The following is a 23,596-nucleotide window of genomic DNA, read 5'->3' on the forward strand; positions in this document are numbered from 1 at the left end:
ATTAACTGCCTCTTTCACCCCCGTGTAAAATCCATGAGGGCAAGGACTCTGTCTTATTCAATGCTGTATCTCTATGACATTGAACAGTGCCTGGACATGGCGAAGAACTCAGTAAATAGTTATTGGTTGGATAAGTTGAACAGTGGGCATATAAAGATAGTACATTCTTTACCCTCTTAGAATGTTCTATATATTAGTGGAAACAGATAAGCAATATATATATAATACAGAGTGATAAGTGCTATAAAATGGACATGCACAATATTTAGTTCATAATGGTACAATAGGCAGGGGAGCAATTGTACTTGGTGGCAAAGTTTACATGTGCTTAAAGGGATCTTCTAGGTTAAAGAAGTGTTCACCAGGTGGAAGATGAGAAAGAATATTCCAGGCAGAAAAAACAATATGGGCAAAGACCCGGAGGCAGGTGCTGGTAAGTGCTGATTAGTGGGATGGAGAGGACTATAAATACCTTGATTTGGTTAGAGCCAATGGAACATATGGGGAAATGGCAGGGGTGGGGGCGGTAGAGGGATGGGAAGGGGCCTCGTCATGAAGGCATAAAATATGCCATGCTAAGCAGCTCCAACGTTATTCTATAAACAATCAGGGTGCTATAAAAGGATCTGGAGCAGGGGAATAATAAGAGATTAATATTTTAGGAAAAAATAAAGCTCTGGTAAAGTGAAAAGAAAATGGATTGCTAATGTTTGAGACAAGCTGATCCATTAGATTTCATAGACTTCCTTTTCTGGTGAGTATGGGATAACAAGTCTGGCTTTACCCTCCTACCTGAAACAACAACCAACAATACATATAAAACAAACAATGGATATAAAACAATATATATAAAACAATGGCTTACAAAACACTGGACATCAGGCAACAAAGGACAGAAATCCCTGTGACAAAGGAAACAAATGAGATGAGCCTTATGATTGATTGCCCCAGCTCACTGCCTTGAGAAAGTTTCCAGACTGTGTTGCGAGGGAGGGAAAACCCGATTGGGCTCGTGGTCTCCCAGATTGAGTGATGGGAGCCAGTCCATCCTTGCTGTTTCAAGGGACCTGGCATATATGGCATACTGTTCTTAATATGTCTGCTCACCTTCTTGGCACTATGTGTTTTAACCAAGGTCACCTCTCTGAGAAAGGTTGTTTCCCCAGGTAGGGATTTTCCCCTGAAGTTAGGGAGGGAATAAAACCCCTTAACTAAGTGCCAGGCGGGTAATTAATCACTTTAACTACGTGCTTAAGTTACATAATCTTTACTCCCTGGAATGGAGATAAGAAACGCCCTAACCCTTGGAATAGAGATTGATAGGATTGGAATCAACTGGTATAAATACAGATGTAACAAGACAACAGGACACAGAACCTAGACACAGAACCTAAACAGAACCTAGAGACAGAAGAACTTCGCTGGAGAGAACATGGCAAAAGATCCTGGACAGAAACTGGAGACAGAACCTAGAGACAGAACCTAGCGAGAGAACATGGCTGAAGATCCTAGAGACAGAACCTGGCTACAGAACCTGCATAGAACATGGCAAGAGAACCTGGCTGGAGAACCTGGACAGAACCTGGCTGGAGAACCTAGCGAGGGAACATGGCTACAGAACCTGGCTGGAGAACCTAGCAAGAGAACATGGACACAGAACCTGGCTGGAGATCCTAAACAGAACTTGGCTGGAGATTGTGACTAGAGATCCTGGCTAGGCTGCTGATCAACTGAACGTTGTCTCCGTGTCATTCCTTCTTCGCCGACTCCGTCCACACCTTTGGGGACCCCTGGACCTGCTGGGGTTGGACCCCAGCAATTGAGGAGATAGAGCTAAGAGTCTGGAGAGATCAGGACAGCTGAGCTCCTAGGACAGAGCAGAGAGGACTGAGTTCACAGGACAGAGAACAGAGTACTGATCAGCACACGTGTGAGGTCAAGTAGTGTAGAGTGAACAGTGCCTGATGCCCCTGCAAAGCCAGGAGCAGTACCTCCTCCCATCAGCCGCACTGTTAGAAAGTCCAATGATTCATGGCACTGGGCAGATCAGGTCAAACAGGAAGGTTTTGTCTCAGGACTAAGGAATAATTATCTCTGGACTGAACACCGCTTGGGACCTACCTAACTAATCAAAAAAGCTAGCCCTAACAGGATCAAACTGTGTCTGTGTTACTTAAGTGCATGCCAGAACAAAGCTCAGGAAGATTTATAGAAATATAAAAATATTCAGTATGCAACAGGCAAAAGTTACAACGTCTGGCATTCAATTAAAGATGACCAGGCATACAAAGAAATAGGAAAACATGGTTCACAATAAGAGGAATAATCAATCAATTGAAACTGGCTGGGAACCCACACAGATGTTAAAATTAACAGAGAATGACATAAAAAGTTATTATAACTACTGCATATATTTAAAAAGTGAAATAGAGATATAGAAGATATACCAGTTTTCAACACTCACTGGCTAGTGTTCAGTGAGTTGAGCATCGTCCTGGGTACTGAAAGGTCACCAGTACGATTCCTGGTCAAGGCACATACCCAGGTTTCGGGTTCAGTCCCTGGTCTGGGTTCGTAGGGAGGCAACTGAGCGATGTTTCTCTCACATTGATGTCTCTCTCTCTCTCTCTCTCTCTCTCTCTCTCTCTCTCTCTCTCTTTCTCTCTCCTCTTTCTCTCCTTTCTTCTCGCTCTAAAATCAGTAAAAACATATATTTTTTAAAAGACCCAAAGTAAACTTCTACAGAGGAAAAATACTACCAGGATTTTCTAACCATTGGATGAGAGTGTGGGGGCAGACAGGGAGAGGCAGATTGGGTGACATATGCTGCTTTAACAAGAACAAGGAATAAGGATAGAAAGATGTGAATGGGGTGGGGGGAAATTGAGTTTCGGGCTTTTATTGATAAAACTCTTAGAAATTCCAATGTTTAAGGGGTCGACAGAAAAAAGAAGGAATTTATTAGAGTGATTGAGAAGATGTGGTCCTGGAAGGAGAGAAAGAGCAAGTGTCAGAAGCTTCATGGAAACCAAGAAAGCCCCAAATTTTAAGGAGGAAATGGTTGGCATGACTAGTACTGCAGCGATTAAGTAGGAGAAAAGCTGAAAAGTGGCCGAAGTGGCTCTTGGACCTGGATTCAGTGAAAAATGGAAGATTAAAAAAAAAAAAAAGGCCCCAGGAAGATGTAGAATCAAGAAAATTTTTCATTGGGGGGTGGGGGTGGGGGCTGATTTGAACAATACTGAGAAACTTTAAAAATATTGAGGTAGAAAAAAAAATATTGAGGCAGAAAAATATTCCAGGCACATGCTCAGGAGTTAAATTGTCTTGACCAAATGTTTACAGAACTTACTCAAGTAAGTTAACTTCTCTGAGATTTATTTCCCTGACTTGCAATAATACTTTCAACTTCACAGGGATGTTTTCAGAATTTAAAGAGGTAATCCACACAAGTGTTTGGAACTGTCCGTGGCTCAATGAATGCTAGCTGTGACCCAAAGGATGGGACCACAGAGACCAGACAAGTGGGAGGTGGCAAGTGGCCTTGATGGGAAGGAGTCTGTTATTCTGATAGAAGGGAAGGAGGAAGGATGAGGTGGAGGTAAGAACCTAGAGAGAAATGAGGGAGTTCATGCGACTGGGGTTTTATTATTTTAGGGGTGTGAGGCTTAAAAAGCTGTTTGAATTTTGATGAAGTATCATTGGAAGGAACCACACATCACAGCTCAGACATGAAAAATGAAGGAGGATTTGGGGTTCAGGAAGGTGTGCTAGAGACGCACTAGGGGGGTGGCTAGAAAAGGGTGTGCTCTGGGTGAGTTCAAAACCACCCAGACAGGTGGAAACAACCATTTAGTTTGAGCATTTGCGTTGGTTAAATGTAGTATATTCCTTTAGCTGCTCTTCTGAAACTTACAGCATTAATCCCTAGTCTTGAGAAGTATGCAATGTAGAAGTCTTCACATCTGATCACAGTAAAAGAAGTGGGAAGATATAACAGCTGGGGATCTTTGGCTATTGGGCAAAAGAAATGAACTCGGGCAAAATTAAGCAAAAATAAAAATTTTTGGAGTAGCTCACAGGATTTAAAGTTGGAGACTCATATCTCAGAGAGCATAGACCAGCCGTGGGCAAACTACGGCCCTCGGGCCAGATCCGGCCCGTTTGAAATGAATAAAACTATTGAAAAAAAAGACCGTACCCTTTTATGTAATGATGTTTACTTTGAATTTATATTAGTTCACACAAACAGTCCATCCATGCTTTTGTTCCGGCCCTCCAGTCCAGTTTAAGAACCCATTGTGGCCCTCGAGTCAAAAAGTTTGCCCACCCCTGGCATAGACCCAAAGGGCCCAATGGAACAAAAGCTGGCAGCCCATCTCCACAGGGCCTCAGTCCTTCCAGATGACAGCCGCATCTCCAAGGGTTTGTCCTCCTGTGTAATCCCCTGAAAATTTAAATTCCAGAACAGATCTGATGGACTTGCTTCCAGGCATATGGTCACAATCAGATGGCTTTCCAAATACATAACTTTATTTATTTATTTTAAAATTTGTAGCAGTACTTAGTGTCCAACAGGAACCACTCTGTCTGCTAAATGATATCTCAACTGCAAAGCTTCTCTTACTGTTGGTGGATAGAAATGACACGGGACAGTCATTATCACCGTGGCAACAGTACCCAGGAACTATCAGAGGGAAATTGCACGTGGAAGGGCTGGCTTTTGCGCAGTCATCCTCAGCTTCCTCTGGTGCAGGCTTCTTCTGCAAGTCTGACGTGCTTAGTTTAGGGCACTGAATATGTAACTTTAATCATCCCTATTCGCTCTTGTTGTTGTTGTTAATCATCACCCAAGTATATTTTTCCATTGATTTTTAGAGAGAGTGGAAAGAGGAGAGACAGAGAGAGAAACATCGATGTGAGAGAGACGCATCCATTGGTTGCCTCCCGCACCCACCCGGACCAGGGTCAGGGATTGAGTCTGCAACCGAGATATGTGCCCTTGACTGAAATTGAACCCAGGACCCTTCAGTCTGTGCTTTATCAACTGAGCCAAACCAGCCAGGGTCCCATTTGCTCTTAGTAAGGTTGGCTGGACCTGAGGAAGGGTGGCTCTAGGAAAATAAATCTAGTGTGTTTTTCTTTTCCTTCTTCAGTGTGTACATTATGCATCTGCTATGTGCCAGGTGCTTCTTAGGAGAAAGAGATATATATAATAAAAGGGTAATATGTTAAGTAGACTGGACAGCTGAACAACCTTCCGGACATCATTACAGACGTGCTTCCGGATGAAGCCATTGTGGCAGGGGCTGAGGCAGAGGTGGTTAGGGGCGATAAGGCAGGCAGGCGAACAGTTAGGGGCAATCAGGCAGACAGGCAGAATGGTTAGGGGAAATCAGGCAGGCCAGCAGTTAGGGGAAATCAGGCAGGCACACAAGCGGTTAGGAGCCAGTGGTCCTGGATTGCGAGAGGGTGCAGGCTGGACTGAGGGACCCCCCCACCTGTGCAAGTATTTCATGCACCGGGCCTCTAGTCTTCAATAAAGAGCAAAGCCAGACAGGGGCTCTGCTTCCCTGGAGAGTAGGACTGAGGGTAGGCCTGAGATGACCCAGAAAATCAGACACAGGCTCTGCTCCCCTCTAGGGTAGAACTGTGGTTTGCAATTGTATAATCATTTAACTTAATGATTATACAATTGCAAACCACAGAAATGCTCTGAAGGAAATGAATGCCTCTAGGACAGTGTACAACAAAGGAGCCTGATCTAACTTGGGAGCTGAGGAAAGACTTTCTACCAGAATAGATGCCAAAACTGAGATCTGAGGGCTGAATGAAGAGTATGGCTACAAAGCTAACAGAGTGCGCGAAACACCCGGGGCTGGAGGAGCCTACGTTATACCCTAGTGGCAACTTCTCTCTCAGCATCTGGCAAGCTTGACATAAACACAGATTTACAGTTGACTCCACCTGTTCCTATTTGTGATATGAGGGTACCTCAATTAATGAGAGAAAATTTAAAATGTGGGTTCATGAGGTCACCTACTTTCCTGAGGACACAAATGATTACTTTTTTATTGTATTTTAGCTGATACACACCTAGAGGTTGAATAAACATTTTGCAGTAAAATTAAGTCAAATTTTATCAAGTTGTAGCTTTCTGTGGTATGATATTAATGATCATGTTATGTAACTCACAATGAGGAAAATACATAATTTAAAGCAAGTTTTCTTTGTTTTGTGTTTTGTTTTGCTTTTGAGAGAGCTTTATTGTTTCACTTATTTATGCATTCATTGGTTGATTCTTGTATGTGTCCTGACCAATGATCAAACCCACAACCTTGACATATTAGAACAACACTCTAATCAACTGAGCTAACCAGCCAGGGCTAAAGAAATTTTGTTTTAGCTTTTCCTATAAATGGCTTGATGGCTCACCATTCACTTGAAATAATCGTACAAAATCATGCAAATCAAAAGATTTAAGTCTTCATGTTTACTTTAAGAATACTTGTGAAACTGCCCAGGCTATCAAGGGTATGCATATTCAAAAAGCCACCAAGCGTCTGAAGGGTGTCCCTTTGTAGGAGCAAAGTGTGCCATTCAGTCCTTACAATGGTGGAGTTGGTAGGTGTGCCCAAGCAAAAAATTGGGGCTGGACACAGGGTCAGAGGCCCAAAAAGAGAGCTGAATTTTTACTGCAGAGAGTAATGCTCAATTTAAGGGTTTAGATGTAGATTCTCTGGTCATTGAGCACATCTAGGTGAATAAAACCCCCAAGAAATGGTGCAGAATTTACAAAGCTCATGGGCTGATTAACCCCCACATAAGCTTTCCCTGCCACATGGAGGTAATCCTATTGAAAAAAGAGCAGATGGTTCCTAAACCAGAAGAGTAGGTGGCACAGAAGAAAAAGATACCCCAGAAGAAATTGAAGAAGCAAAAACTAATGGCACGGGAATAAATTCAGCATAAAATAAATGCAAATGAAAGTTTAAAAAATTATTTTAAATGAACTCTCTGTAGAGAATAATTATATGAAATTTGCATAAATTGCAAGAACTAAGATAGATGTTTTTGTATCTGTGTCTGTAATTATTAAACATGACACCTTAAAACGTGTCTACTAAATAGAATTAAATGTTTATTCTAGACATAAATATTTTGCTTGGGTTTTAAAAATTCTAGCAATATATTATTAACTGTAAAATAAAAAGTGAAGAAAACATAGATCAAACTTTGTAATTGTTCTTTAGAAACATTTTTTTATGCACAAATACCTATTTCATGTAAAGGCTGGTACATAGAAGCGTTTTTAACACTAGTTCAAAGTTTCAGTATCACATCAGGCCATATTTTTAAATTCATAGGATTTGGGGGGAAACCTTTTTAAAAGTCATTCATAACCACCATCTAGTTATTTTTTATTTATTTGAAAATATATTTTTATTGGTTTCAGAGAGGAAGGGAGAGATAGAAACATCAGTGATGAGGGAGAATTATTAATTGGCTGCCTCCTGCAGGCACAAAACTGGGGATGAGCCCACAATCTGAGCATGTGCCCTGACTGGGAATTGAACCGTAACCTCTTGGTTACGCTCAACCACTGAAGCACGCAAGCCACCATCCAGTTTTAAAACACTACCATTACTCCAAAAAGTTCCCTCTTAAATTTATGTTTTTCTTTTGAAACAATCATAGCCTGAAAAGAAAATTATATGTAAATGACTACTATAAAATGTTTGTTGTTGATTAGGCAAGCCCATCAATCTCAAAAATCCAATTTCAAAAATAAATGGCATCCAATCTACACTCCCTCCTCTGCCCCAGGCAACCACTGATCTACTTTTTGTTCCTTTACAGAAGTTTTTGTCCTAGTTAAATTCAATTAAGCCAGAGAAAAATGTGGAAGAAATTGCATATACTGTAGTTTAACATGTCCATGGCACATAATAAGAGCTCAATAAATGGAGTCTCTGGTACATTGCATGTATAATGTCTGCTGAATGTATTGTAGTTACTTTTTAATATTTCTTTCCTTCTTGGACCAGTGTGCAAAACAATATATCTTTAAGAGTTATAAAGAAGAGAAATACGATCCAATTCTATCCTTTCAGGTGCTTTGCTTAAATCTTCTTGAATGTTTCCATTGTCAATGAGAGCCCTCTGTAATTGTCATCTCATCTATTGTCTCTTTCTGGAGGTATAAATACCACCAGAAATAAAGCAGGAAAGCCCTGAAGTTATCTCTCTTCAAATTTGCATGAGCCCATTCGGGTTTAATATTGCAACAACAAACAAAAGTAGTTTCATTTCATCATGTAAAGGTCCTTATTTCTCTTTTCTTTTTTAAAAAAATTATCTTTATTGTTGAAAGTATTAAAGATGTCCCTCTTTTTTTCCCCATTGACCCCTTCTAGCCCACACCCACCCTATGCCTGTCTTTCTTTCTTTCTTTCTTTCTTTCTTTCTTTCTTTCTTTCTTTCTTTCTTTCTTTCTTTCTCTCTTTCTTTCTTTTTCTTTCTTTTTTTCTTATTTTGTTTATTTCTCTTTTCTTGGTAATTTTTTTCCGAGTGTAAGAATTTGAAGCTCAGTATTTTTGAGATTGGATTTTTAGAGTGATCGCATTTCCAATTCAAAAGAAAACATTTTATCTAGTCATTTACACATAATTACTTTTTTCTGGGTTATGGATATTTCAAAAGAAACAAATGTGAATATTAGAATTTGTTGTCTAATTATGGTATAGTACAAATTTTGAAAAGATGAGCTAGTATGGAACTTTCACAATTAACACATGTTCAGGAATTTACTCTGCATCTTTTATAGACTTAGCTACATATTCCAAAACTATGAGACTATGAACTTGAGGACCCTATTATTGTCTGAAATGAATTAGCTATGGAAACAGGAAAACCATAACTTTAATCTGAAATGTTCTTTATTTATAGATTTTAAAAAAAAAGCATTGGGGAGGCATAACAATTTATCCAGGATACTAATTTACTATTTCATTGTAAAGTAACCCAAATAATTTAAATATGAATGACAATTAACAATGAAAAATATTCAGGTAAACTGAGCAAATTTTGTGCTCAAAACCAAAGGAACTTCTTTCTGTCAATGGAGGGAAGTATGCAAGAGAGGAGAGAGTGAGCAAGTGAGGAATCTGATGATAACATTTGAGTCCTAGGATCCATCCATGTTTAAGCCATCTTGATTTCTAATATTCTCAGATATTGAGCCAATACATTTTCTAAGCTAACTTGGTTAGATTCCTGTTGCATGCACAAGCTGTTCTGATATAAGTATCTTCTAGTTTCTTTTTTAAAAGAAGTTTATTATTATGAAATTTTCAAGCACACACAAGAACATACCTAATGGACACAATAAATGAATATCAGGGCACTCACATAAGCAGAGCATCACAAAGACCATTGGAGTCTCCTGTGTGCTTTTTCCTGGGTTCATCTCTCACCCAGCCCCAAGAAGACCCACTATTTTGATTATCTATTTAATTATTTTTTGCTTTTTATTTTAACTTTGTGTGTGTGTGTGTGTGTGTGTGTGTGTGTGTGTGTGTAGCTAAATTGTGTTCCCTCAAAATTCATTGGTTGAAGTCCTAATGCCCGCCCCCCCCCCCCCCAGTACCTCAGAAAATGATTGTATTTGGAGATAGGGTCTTTAAAGAGATAATTAAGTTAAAATGAGGTCATTAAGGTGGGCCTTAACTTCAATATGACTGGTGTCCTTATAGAAGAGGAAATTTGGACACACACATGCACACAGGTAAGGACATGTAAAGATATAGGGAGAAGGCAGCCATCCACAAGAAGGGCCTCAAAAGAACCCATTTCTGCGCTGACAGATTTAGCTCAGTGAATAGAGTGTCGGCCTGTGGACTGAAGGGTCCCAGGTTCAATTCCAGTCAAGGGCATGTACCTTGGTTGCAGGCACATCCCCAGTAGGAGGTATGCAGGAGGCAACTGATGGATGTTTCTCTCTCATTGATGTTTCTAACTATCTTCCTTCCTCTCTGTAAAAAATCAATAATATATATATATTTTTAAAAAAGAACCCGTTTATGCTCATACATTGTTCTTGGACTTCAAGCCTCCAGAATTATAAGAAAATACATTCCTGCTGTTTAATCCACCCAATCTGTGGTACTTTGTTATGGCAGTCCTAGCAAATTAATATAGTATCCTTCACAGTATGTTGTTTAATTTAATTTTTTCTTGAACTGTGAATAAATAGGTTCATACTCCAAGTAGTCTGTGACTTGTTTTTTCACACAATGTCCTGTTTCTAAGATCCACCCATATCGATGTTCACTCTTTTATTGCTGTATAGAACATAATTCTTTGAACATGCCACTTTTAAAAAATCCATTTACCTATTAATGTACACTAGAGTGTTTACCTGATTTTTTGTTTGTTAGTTTTTGTTTCTTCTCAGAAACAATGCTGCTATAAATAATTTTATACTGGTTTCTTTCTGCTCATGCAAACTCAACTTTGCCAGATAGAGCCAGTGTTTTTTAAAATTGTTTCCAGTTATACTCCCACCAAGTGTTTTTTAAATTGTTTCCAGTACACCAGCATTCCTGCTGTTCCAAATCCTCATCAACATTTGGTATTTCAGATGTGTTAATTTTGGCCAATCTGGAAAATAGGTAATGGTATCTGATTGGTTTTAGTTGGCATTTTTTCTAATTATTAAGAAAATGTTTCATCTTTTTTCTATTTTATTAATTACTTGTATATCCTCTTCTGTGAAACGTCACTTATATTTTGCTCTTTTACATATGAGATGTGCATTCTCCTCTTATTTGCTACTCTTTATATTGGGTTGTCTTTTTCTTATTGACATATCCTTATATATATTCCCAATACTAATCCTTTGTGACTTACATGAATTGCACAAATATGTTCTCAGTTTGTTACCTGTCTTTTCACTTTCTTTATGGTGTATTTGTTAACCAAAATTTTTAAGCTTAATATAGTAAAATATGTAAATATTTTTCTTTATTATTAACATATATTGTCTCTTACTTAAGAAAATTTTCCCTACCCCAGAACATTCCCAAGTTGTGTGTGTGTGCTTTTTTTTTCTTAATTTAAAGACAATTTTTAGAGCAGTTTTAAGTGTACAGCAAAATTGAGAGGAAAGTATAGAGATTTCCCACATACACCCTGCCCCCACAAATGCAAAGCCTCCCCCACCATCATCATACCCCACCAGAGTGATGCATTTGTTATAACTGATGAATTTACATTGACATGTCATTATTACCCAAAGTCCATAGTTTACATTAGGTTTTACTCTCGGTGTTGTACATTCTATGGGTTTAGTCAAATGTATAATGACGTATAGCCATCATTATAATATCACAGAGTATTTTCATTGCCCTAAAAATCCTCTATGCTCCACCTACTAATCTCCCCCTGCCCTCCAACTTGTGTGTTTTTTACATTAAAGTCTTTGAACCACTTGTTAAAGTACTTCACAGTTTTTGACTCTGCAAATGGCATCTTTATAGTTGCTTTTGCTTCTGTAAATAGTATCTTTAAAAAATATATTGTGTATTTATTATTCATGGGTTTCTTAATCTTATATTTCATAACTTTATTAATTCAGTAATCTGTAGATTTTTAAAAATATTTTAATTGATTTTTAGAGAGAGAGGAAGGGAGAGGGAGAGAGAAAGAGGAACATAATGTGAGAGTGAAACGTCCATTGGCTGCCTCCTGCATGTCCCCTGGGATTGAGCTGCAACCCGGGCATGTGCCCTGACCGGGAATTGAACTAGGTGCACAGGAAGATACCCAACCAACTGAGCCACACATGCCAGGGCTATAGATTTATTATTATTATTATTTTGTTTTTCTATGTAAACAGTTATGTCATTTTCAAATAAACAACTTATTTTTTTTTCCTTTCCAATCTCAGTAACTTTTATTTCTTTTTCATTTCATTTCACTCTTACTCTTCTGGTTAGGATTTCTGTATAATGCTAAGTAGAATTGATGATGGTGGTAGACTTGAGATTTTGCCATTACAAAAATTATTTGTGCTGGGTTGGTATGGTTTAATGGTTGAGAATCAACCTATGAACTACTAGGAGATCATGGTTTGATTCCTGATCAGAACACATGCCCAGGTTACAGGCTCCATCCCCCACAGTGTGGGGTGGGCAGGAGGCAGGCGATCAATGATTCTCTCTCATCATGGATGTTTCTTTCTCTCTCTCCCTCATTCTTCCTCTCTGAAATCAATAAAAATATATATTAAAAAAAAGCAAAACCAACTCATTTAACTCATCAACTTCTCATCCAAACCTTTAAAAAAGAAAAAAAGCCTTAGCCAGTTTGACTCAGTGGATAGAGTATAGGCCCACAGGCTAAAGGGTCCTGGATTTGATTCTGGTCAAGGGCATGTACCTCAGTTCTCTCTCACATCAAAGTTTCTCTCACTCTGTCTCTCCCCCTCCCTTCCACTCTCTCTAAAAATCAATGGGAAAAAAATTCTTGGGTGAAGATTTAAAAAACACACAAAACTAAAGACAACATCTTTAAAAGATATATATTTGCTGTAGATATTTTATAGTTATCTTTTTTACAGGTTAAGGAAAAGTGAGACTTATGAGAATTTTTGTTGTGTGTGTATTAAATCTTATCAAATACTTTTTCTGAACCTATTGACTTGATCTTATGATTTTTTTTCTCCTTTAATCTATAAATGTCATTGAGTACACTAAAATTTTTTTCTAATGTTAGGCCAATCTTACATTTCTTGTATAAACCCAACTTGGTTATGATGACAGTGTATAATTTAGTTTACCATGTTGTCAGGATTCTTGTTTTGATGTTTATGAATGTAATTGGCATGGAACTTTCTTTTCTTGTATATTCCTTATTTTGTTTTGATACCAGGGTTATATTAAGTTTAAATTATGATGTGGAATTTTTTCTTTGTTTTTTTTTTTTTTTATTCTCTGGGGAGATTTATGTAAGATTGACATTATTTGTTCACTGAACATTTTAATGCAGTGGTTCTCAACCTTCCTAATGCCGCAACCCTTTAATACAGTTCCTCATATTGTGGTGACCCCCAACCATAAAATTATTTTTGTTGCTACTTCATAACTGTAATTTTGCTACTGTTATGAATCGTAATGTAAATATCTGATTTTCATTGTTCGTGACCCACAGGTTGAGAACCGCTGTTTTAATGTATATATCTTTATCTTGCCTATAACCTTCAGAGTAGTAAAGTGTAGAAAGAGATATATGAGGAATGACATTTGCAAAGTTGAATAATAAATCAGGGTGGAAATAATTAGTGTTAACAACTCAGTCTTCCTACAGTATTCACAACATGCAACTCACAAGAGAGAAAAGAGAAACCAATTACTAATTGTGAGACTCTTCTCTAAGCCTAAGGCTTCCTTGATGAGCATTCTGTAGAGAGGAACGACAAAAAAGGAAAGCTTTGAACTTCCATTGAAAGAAAGAAAACCCTTATTTACAGAAGACAAATTGCAGCTGATTGCTACCTTTCTCCAGACATCCACCCAGCTCCTCTCCTTTGCCATCAGGTAGTACATACTGCAGTGCACTGCTGTTTCTTAAAACGATGTGCTGCCATAGACACTGGTCCAATTCTCAACCCCTTCATTTCACACATTTCCGTCACAAAGGGAGTACTGATTGAGTTCAAACTCAATCCAAAAAAATGCATACATAGAGAGACACAAAATTAGAATCTGGCTGAGAGTCTTCCTTTTCCAACCCCCCACCTCCAGACTCTTTTCTTAGTTAATGGAAGGAGCAGCTTGCTCAATGGCAAAAAATACACCTCACTACTTCTAAACTCACTCAATAATCCTTGAAGTAAAAACCAAGATGAAAAAGTACAGGCCACACGAAAATTCTGTTTTGTTACAAACTTCTTACTTAATTTGACAAGAGAAAAATTCTGAGATGTCCTAAATTAAATTATGGTGACAGAGACACGGACATTTAACCAGTTAATAGCTGTGGGGCAACTAACAGTAGACCGCTCACCTTTCTGAATGAATGTTACAGCTTTGAATGAACTTCTGTAGCCACCACAAACGCCTCTGCATCCTGCATATGCATGAACTTTCAGGACTGTTGCCTATAACCAGCAAAAGTAGTAAATATTTCTCACTTACAGACTGGGTGTCTATCATAGGATATCCCTGCCCTCACTTTTTCCCACCTTCCTCATCAGTAGTCAATGTAAATTCTTTTAATGTTGGGGTCCAGCCCCAGCAGGTCCAGGGGTTCCCAAAGGTGTGGACGGAGTCGGCGAAGAATGAAGGACACGGAGGCAGCGTTCAGTTGATCAGCAGCCTAGCCAGATTCTCTAGCCAGGATCTCCAGCCAGGTTCTGTCTTTATTCTCTTGTTACATCTGTATTTATACCAGTTGATTTTAATCCTATCCATTCTATTCCAAAGGTTAGGGCGTTTGTTATCTCCATTCCAAGGTCACTACTCTATTGTTCTGTTAAGCTACAAGGAAGTAACTGAAGGAGATTATCCTAAGTAAAGATTATGTAGCTTAAAAGTGATTGTTTGTAGTTAAAGTGATTAATTACCCGCCTGGCACTTAGTTAGGGGGTTTTATTCCCTTTTTTAGTTCTGTTAATCCCTAACTCCAAGGAAAAATCCCCACCTGAGGAAACAACCTTTCTCAGAGAGGTGACCTTGGTTAAAACACATAGCACTAAGAAGGGGAGCAAACATATTAAGAACAGTATGCCATATACACCAGGTCCCTTGAAACATATGCTGTGCAGATATTTCTTCCCTGCAGCGACTGTGTCAAGCAGCAAGGATGGATCGGCTTCTGGCATTTTAAAACAACTTACATCTTTCTTCCCAGAAACATAATGTGTAAAAACTCCTGTCAGCTTGGGAAAGTGGACCACGGATATGGTTGTCTTTTATACCTAGCCCTACTGTTGGCGGTACAGACTACATGCCTCCAGAACCTGGTCTTTTTTGGCTAGAATTTGGATCAATAAACTCTTTCTTTAAGAAAAGCTTTTGACCGAAACTGGTTTGGCTCAGTGGATAGAGCGTCGGCTTGCAGACTGAAGGGTCCCAGGTTCGATTCCAGTCAAGGGCATGTACCTGGGTTGTGGGCACATCCCCAGTGGGAGATGTGCAGGAGACAGCTGATCAATGTTTCTCTCTCATCGATGTTTCTAACTCTCTATCTCTCTCCCTTCCTCTCTGTAAAAAAATCAATAAAATATATATATTTTTTTTTTAAAAAAAGAAAAGCTTTCGGTCATGGAAGTTTTTTGTTCAAACTATCACATTACCTGCCATTTGTTACACTGGATATCATTATTAATAATTTCACCTTGTATTAATGTTGCATTTCATAGATTAGAATCACTGTTCTTATGTGTTATTTCTAAGTCTTTCCAATACTATCTAGTGATAAAGACAAGATGGGTATCACTCCTGCTTTACAAATTGGGAATCAGGCTCAGAAGTCATGAATTTCCCAATGGGAATAAGTCTCTCTGTCTTCTAATATTCATTTAGTTAAATCTACAATGTGCCATTACTTTAAAAGAGAATTAAAATTATCCAGAACTTGATAATTTTAGGATTCATTACTTCATTGATAACTAGGCCTTGCCTAGCAAAAAATTAGATTCTTGGAAAGTAAAAGCATCTTTATGCTATTTTAAATAATTATGTTTTTTCTTTTGGCTACAGAAGCAAAATAAGAAAAATATCTTGAAACTGCCTGTCTTTGCCAATGGTAAGGTTGATTCTATTTTAATATTGTGCTGTTATTTGAAACTTTTGTAATCTGTTGGGTCAGTTTAGGTACTGCCTGTTATGGACTGAATTGTATTCCTTCCAAGTCACATGTTGAAGCCCTAAAGTCCCCTCCCTCTCCCCCCTCCCCCACCCCCCTCCCCACCCCCCCTACCTTGGTATGCGACTATATTTGGAAGCAGGGACTTTGAAGAGGTGAGTAGTTAAAATGAGGCTGTCAGGGTGGGCCCTAACACAGTGTGACTGGTGTCCTTATAAGGAAAGGAAACTTGGACACACAGAGGAACACCAGGGATGTGTGCACACAGGAAAGAGACCTATGCAGACACAATGAGAATGTGCCATCTGCAAGCCAAGGAGAGAGGCATCAAGGAAAACCAAACCTGCTAACTCCTTGATCTCGAACTTCTAGCCTCCAGAACTGTGAGAAATTGAATTTCTGTTGTGGTAGCCCTCGCAAAGTATTACATTGGCCTAAATACCTGGGATCTGAGGAGCAGGAAGGATCCATCATCAATGAAAAGCATCCTTAGGCTCTTTTAGTTACTCAAGTCACAACTTGGAATTTCCAAAAAGGAGTCTCCCATAAACTAAAAAAACAAAGATTGCCATTTAACTATAAATACCCGAAGGATCATTTCATAAATAGCATCCTCTATTTTGGAAAAATAGCTCCAAAGGAACTGCTCATTATCAAACACTTGACTGAACCTCATTATGCAGAAGCCTTTGCAAGTTAACAATGAGTTATGAACAGCTCTATCTTCTTTTTCTGGGCCTTTCTCCAAAAAGAATTATTTAATTTGGAATTAATTTTTGTATTCAATTAAATGTTTAATACAGAGGGGGTTTTTTTGAAACTGCACATTCACAAGAAAAAAATATATATTTAAGATGTTATCTTTTTAAAATAATAATTTATTCTTTTTTATCCTGGCTGGGTAGCTCAATTGGTTAAAGAGTAGTCCCCATATGCCAAGATTGCGGGTTCCATCCCTGGTCAGGACACATATAAAAATCAATCAATGAATACAAAAATATATGGAACAACAAACTGACGTTTTTCTCCCTCTCTCTCTCTCTCAAATCAATCAATAAATAAAAGAATTTATTGAGGTGAAATTCACATAATATCAAATTAATCACTTTAACGTGAATAATCCTTGGGGGTAACTCTGGAAACTTATAGAGTTTCTCAGTGTTTAGTAATCCTGCTCCTAGTGACCTATCCTATAGGAAAAATCACAAACAAAATGTTTTATCTTAAAGTATTTTCTTTTTTGTTCTTTTGTTCATCCTCCTAGCATCCCAAGGCAAATTAACCTCTTCAGAACATGCCAGAAACATATATAACAGCATTTTTTTTCCCAAAGTAACTGACTTGAGATGCAGTTTCTAATTGTGGTTTATCTGGAAGTCATAAGACAGGATGGTAGTTCTATCCGTGTCAGAGATGTGGGGAATGTTTTAAGATGTTGCCACCGATTATGTACTGTTGCTGGGCTTCTATAAAAACGTAAAGAGGCAAAGTGAAGGGGGAGGCTCTGACCTTGGCTCACTTCTTAAAGATTGATACCTTTTCCTGGAGCTGCCTTTTCCAGGCATTGGAGCTGGCATTTGGTATTCACTTCCTCCAACAGGTATCTATCAAGCACTGCAGGGTGCTGGGTCCCAGTGGTGGACAGAGAGGCTTGTGCCTCCTCTGGGGCTGACAGTCTGGTGGGAGGACGGCCGATTAAACAAGCCAGTCTGTGACTATAACGTGTAATAAGAACCTCCACAGTAGAAACACATGCTAGGAACGCCCTACTCCCACTAGAGAAGCAGAAGGGTTTGCTTACCACTTAGTGCTAACCCCCGATTTTATAGGTGTAGACATTGAGTGCAGAGAAGGGTTGTGATTCACTTTTTATTAGTAACTAAACCAGGACTAAAACTCTTGTTTCTTAAATCAGCATTTAAAAAAATATCTCTGCTATGCTTTCTTTCTGACTTAGTTGGAAAACCTGATCTTTGCTTTCAATTTTTTTTTTTTTTTACTCTACAAGTTATTTTTATTATTCAAAACCCAGAAAAGAGTGCTGGCGATTGTGTAGGCTGTTGGCCATGCCAGCTCCCTGGGCCCTCTCAGAGCATGTCAGCTCCCGCTGGTTTGATCTGTGGAAAGGACTCTCCTCTTCCGCGCCAGCCCCTGGGATGAAGTCTGGAGTAGTTGGACCATACACAATCCTTCCAACAGGCCCTCAGGTGACTTTAACTCAACTCCTTTCTTCTCAGACTAACCTTAAACCTGACACCTTCAGATTCACTTATGAACTCAGCCTCTTTCTAAACCACAGCTTCCTTTAAAGTCTGGTAAATTTTTATTGTTTAACTGTTGGTTATGTGATGACATAAAGAAAGCGATATTTAGTTTTCATCATGGGTCCAGACCACATAGCAACTGGTAGTTCCTTGGATTTTTATTCCATGTGACATGAGTAGGGCAAGCAGAGACTTGGCTGGTTTTACATGTAAACAAAGTGAGGAGCCACCAGCAGATCAGGAGGGCTTGAGGGATCTTCCTTGGAGGGCATCTGGAATCACATCATCTCAGGGGAGGAAGGAACCTGAAAAGGATAATCCAGTTTAACAAACCCTTCTAACTCTTGAATTTCCTTTACTATTTATTTGTTGTATGGATATTCAACTAGACTGTTGCCCATCCTCAATCATTCCATTAAAACTGCTCTCAGTTCACCAATGACTTTCATTTCAATCAACACCTCTTAGGCATTTATGGTTGTTAATTACTATGTAAGCCTTTGGCTTCTGTGATATAACTTGCTTCCAGTTTTTCTTCTACATCTTTTTTTTTTTTAATGTATTTTTATTGATTTCTTAGAGGAAGGGAGAGAAAGAGAGAGATAAAAGCATCAATGATGAGAGAGAATCATTGATGGGCTGCCTCCTGCATGCCCCCGACATCCCTTGGGGATTGAGCCCCCAACCTGGGCCAGGGCCTATGCCAATGGGTCCACAGTGGGTCTAACCATGCACTCTTTTAACTCCAGACTATCAGATAAGTTTCAATAACTCTGAACTCAAAAGGTTAGGGGCCTTAGTGCCAGGATTTTGGGGTTGCAAGCAACAAGACAACTGATTCTGGCCAATCTAAGCAAAACACAAAACAAAACAAGCTAGGACTTAGTGGAAAGATATCAGGTAGGCCTGAATTGTAAAACCAATATGTTGAAATTTGTTTTCACAGTTATAGTACCCTTCAAAGCTGCAGATTTCCCCCCAGATCAAAGCAGTAGAATATGTCAGGAAGGAAATCACCTAAGCTCAGTAATGCCCAGAGAAATGGCTATGCACATGATGTATTAGAGAAAGCACTAGAGCAATCTGATTTTATTTATTTAAAAAAATATTTTTATTGATTTCAGAAAAGGAGAGGGAGAAAGAGATAGAAACATCAATGATGAAAGAGAATCATTGATCAGTTGCCTCCTGCATGCTTCCTACTGGGGATCAAACCCACAACCCAAGCATGTGCCCTGACCATGGAATTTAACTGTGACCTCCTGGTTCATAGATCAACGCTCAACCACTGAACCACGCCAGCCACAAAGGTAAAATGTAAAGAAAGTAGATTATAATTCACCAGTCTCCTGCTTATTCACTTATTTATTCCTTAATTATTTATCAAGCGTCTACTCTGTGCCAGGTATGGAGCTGGGTGCTAGGTGCTGGGGATGGGGACAATCCCTGCCCGTGTGGAGTTAGCACAGTCTAGTGTTAGCTTAACTTAGAAGAAAATATATAGCTTGACTGGTCAAATATTTCAAATATCCAAGTCAAAAAACTGCCAAAGTCCACAGCAGAGTCCAAAAGAATTCTTATTTCACATTTGGGAATTAATATACAGTATTTATTTCTCTTTTTCCTACCTTTCACTCACATGCCCATTTCCCCTAATTTCATTTCTTTCTCTTTAAAATAAGATGGAGAAATTAGGGATTCTTCAAACATTTGGATATGGGTCTGTTATTCTCAAGTTATAGTGAATAATTCTTTCAAGGAATTACTACATTGGCGTTCTCCATGGAAAAAGGCAGCTTGAAAGACCATATTTGTGCTCATGGTTTTGTGGGTTTTTTCCCCCCTTGATATATGTCAGCTGTTAAATGCCCATGTGGTTCAAAAAGAAGTATCAGGAAGCTTCTGAAGCTCTTTGCAGCAGCATCTACAACAAGCAAAATCAGCAGTTTGTAGGCCTCCTTCTCCCTTCCCTGTGCCCCCTGCTCCTCTTGACTGCCCACAGGTGAAGCTGCTGCCAGGGAGCACAACCAGGAGGGCAGAGTTGCCCCTTCCATGGTCTCATTTGCATCCCCAGCACTGAGCACTGGCCGGCAGAGTTGGCACTCAGTAAGTATTTGCTACGTGAATGAATAAACAAAAAAGGTTCTTAGAAAAAAAGAGAGGAATTTAATCCCCCTGCCTTTCTGATCAGATTATTTTGACAGCTCCTTTGATTGGTTGACTCAGAATTGCATTTGAAATGCTAAAGATCCCAACGCCCACTAAAAAGCAGACAAGGACTTTGGGTGTCCAGAGACCTCAGCTTTCTGAGAAGTAGCACCAGGTGCTTCTAGGATTACATTGAAAGCCTATTTGGCCAGTGCTCTGATTTAATTACAAATTCTTCTTGATTATGGGCTACCTCTTGATTCACATAAGACAATCTGAATTTCAGACGTGCATACTTAGCAGTTATTTTTTTTGGATGATTTTTGGTACTTCGGACATTTTACTAATTAAGAGAGGTTTCTGCATATAATAAGCTTAAAGGAGGTTTTTCTGTATCGGTGATAGCAAGGCAATTTCATCTCTGGCCAATTTTAATTGATTGATTTGCCTGAAATGTCAGGTTGAGGATTGTGAGCCCAGCCCTGAACCCTGTAGGGAAGGCTACTGTTAGGGACAGAGATAGAATATTGAGGACCAGCTATAATTATAAGAAATATTAATCATGCTCTGTTAACCATGTTTTGTTCTGAATAAAGAAAGCATATTCTAACCCGGCTGGGAGTTGCACGTGGGACCTGGGTGAAACCTGGGAGTTCACCTGGAAATGAGGCCCATCTTCTACATCCAGGAGCTGCCTATTATCATGGGAAGATTAACAACCTTGTTGCAGGAAGCAGAAGCACCAGCTCTTTGAAAAACCCCAGCCCTTTGCATAACCCTAGGTCAGCGGTTCTCAACCTGTGGGTCGCGACCCCTTTGGGGGTCAAACGACGCTTTCACAGGGGTTGCCTAAGACCATCGGAAAACACATATATAATTACCTGTTGTTTACAGTAGCAAAATTACAGTTATGAAGTAGCAATGAAAATAATTTTATGGTTGGGGTCACCACAACAAGAGGAACTGTATTAAAGGTTCGAGGCATTAGGAAGGTTGAGAACCACTGCCCTAGGTCGTTGCAAACCCCCACCCCGAATTACCTGTAAACTGCCTATTTTGCATGCCCATTCTTATCCCTTTTGCCTATTTCCCCATGTAATCTTCCTCCTTCTACCCAATATAAATAGCTGGTTCATAGCAGAGGGCAGAGCAGATTTTTGTGGATGACCTGCAGCTCTCCCATAATGCTGGCAGTATTGGAATAAATGCTCATATATGATTCAACCCTGTCTCTGCTTAATTAGCTGAAGTAGTGCCGGCAGCCTGGACCCATTGATTGTCTGGTCACACTGACGGCAGAAATCAGGTTGGTGGGAAGCGACAAACCTTATGCACTTGGAGGTTCAGAAAACAACTGTTTATTCTGCACTGGTGCTGGCTCAGGGGAGTCACCTCCAGAGGCTGAGCACCATGTCCAGGTTCTGACCTTCTTTTATACATGACTAGAGGCCCGGTGCAACCGGATGTTGGAGAGCCGGTTTTGGCCCGATGCCCACAGGCCAGGCCAAGGGACCCCACTGGTACACAAATCTGTACACCAGGCCTCTAGTATGCATATAAGATCTTTGGTTAATATCTTCCCACTCTCCTTCCTCCCGTCTCCCCTCTGAGATTCATCAGTCTGTTCCATGTTTCTATGCCTGTCCATTGAGCGTCTGTTGCCTGGTGATCATTGCACATCATAGCTACCGGCCGGTCGGCCAGTCTGCTGGTCGCTTAGGCTTTTATATATATAGATTAGATAAGCTTCTGGGTATTTAGGAATCTGTCCAAACATGTGGCAGCCAGGGCGGTTGGCTGATGCAAGAAGCAAGTGAGATTACAGAATCCAAGGGCGTGGTTATGGTGGAGCAAGTAAGGGGAGCGTTATCTGCTCTCAGCTTGCCTTCTCAACACTACCATCTTTGTTTATCAATGTCTTCCTCATCTGACAGAGGCAGGGGGCAGCACATGTTCCATATAATTTCCATTTTTGTTCTTTGGATTGTTAGGTTAGGTGGCTCAGGAGGCGGCGCAAGAAATAGAGTCCAGTGAATCAGAAAAGAAAGGAAAGGAAAAGGTTTATTCTGCGTCCCCGGGAGACCCACGTACCCCAAGGACAGGGGCACGAGGCCGGTGGGAGAGCGGCGGCTTATGCCGGGGGAATTTGTGGTGGCCTCTGGTGAAGGGGGGGTCGGAGAGCACAGAGACAATGATGATGATTACGGCGCTCCGCCACCCACACACAGCACATGAACCCACCCCCACATGCACCACACACACCGCGGGCTCAGCGGTGCGGGGAGCGGCACGGCGCAGGGACAGCCCGGAGGGAGGAGGAAGGACAGGAGGAGGAGAAATGGCGGAAGGAACTTTGGGGGAGGGACGGGGAACGCAGAGAGATGGAGAGAGGCTGAAAGAGAGACTGAGAGAGACTGAGAGAGACTGAGAGAGAGACTTGGGCAAATTTCCCAGTTCGCTGGCAGAAATTACTGAGGTCGGTGTGACGGTAAAGTCAGGGTCCCGTTTTCATACTGAGGACGCAGGTCCGGGGCAGGCCCAGCGTTTAGCCAGATCAGCGAGCAGGCACCCTAGAGGTGTGCTCAGGTCAGGTTTGGAATTTGGATTCCCCCTGTGCTTGACCCCTGTGGCCTGTAGCGGGGCTAAAGGCTGGCGTCCCAGCGGTTTAACCCACGCTACGGAGGGACGGAGGGACCGTGGGCGGGGTAGAGGCGTCCCTGCTACCCCCCCCAGGTCCGGAGGAGCCTTCCTGGAAGGGTCCGGAGAGGCAATCTCTGACGTGGCCACGGTTTACGGACAGAGATGCCGGCGGGCGGGCGGCCACCTGGGACCGGCACGGGGCGGGGCGGGACTCACCGCTGATGCTGCCAAACTGGGAAAAGTTGCTGAGCTGAAGAGATGAGGTCCTGATGGGTCCAGAGCCACGAGGAGGGAGAGGCGGGCACCCAGAGCCGTGGAGGGACGGCCAAAGGGAGTGCTCGCGCCACCCGGGTTTCAAGGCACCAAATGTTAGGTTAGGTGGCTCAGGAGGCGGCGCAAGAAATAGAGTCCAGTGAATCAGAAAAGAAAGGAAAGGAAAAGGTTTATTCTGCGTCCCCGGGAGACCCACGTACCCCAAGGACAGGGCACGTGGATTCACACCAACAGGGAGGGGGGCGCTTTTTTATACTGCGGTTGGGTGAGGGGCGGGGACATGAGCTGAGGAATTCTCTGCTGCAGGGAATGGGCGGAATATTCAGGACGAAGTTCTTATCTGTGTGGGGGTATGTGAATTCAGGGAGAAGAAGCTGGTATCTGTGTCTGGCACCTTGATC

The 23,596-nt window shown here is 40.7% G+C and overlaps 1 non-coding gene and 1 pseudogene across 1 annotated transcript; one reads left to right on the forward strand and one right to left on the reverse strand.

Annotated features, from left to right (window-relative positions):
* Window positions 1-4,550: 4,550 nt before the first annotated feature.
* LOC118668736 lies at window positions 4,551-4,799 on the reverse strand. Its single transcript, XR_004971741.1, has one exon.
* A 1,662-nt stretch (window positions 4,800-6,461) lies between these two features.
* Window positions 6,462-6,961, forward strand: LOC118667881 (annotated as a pseudogene).
* The last annotated feature ends 16,635 nt before the right edge of the window (window positions 6,962-23,596 follow it).

This window comes from Myotis myotis, unplaced genomic scaffold (genome assembly GCF_014108235.1).
Source record: "Myotis myotis isolate mMyoMyo1 unplaced genomic scaffold, mMyoMyo1.p scaffold_m19_p_13, whole genome shotgun sequence".
NCBI classification, from domain to species: Eukaryota; Metazoa; Chordata; class Mammalia; order Chiroptera; family Vespertilionidae; genus Myotis; species Myotis myotis.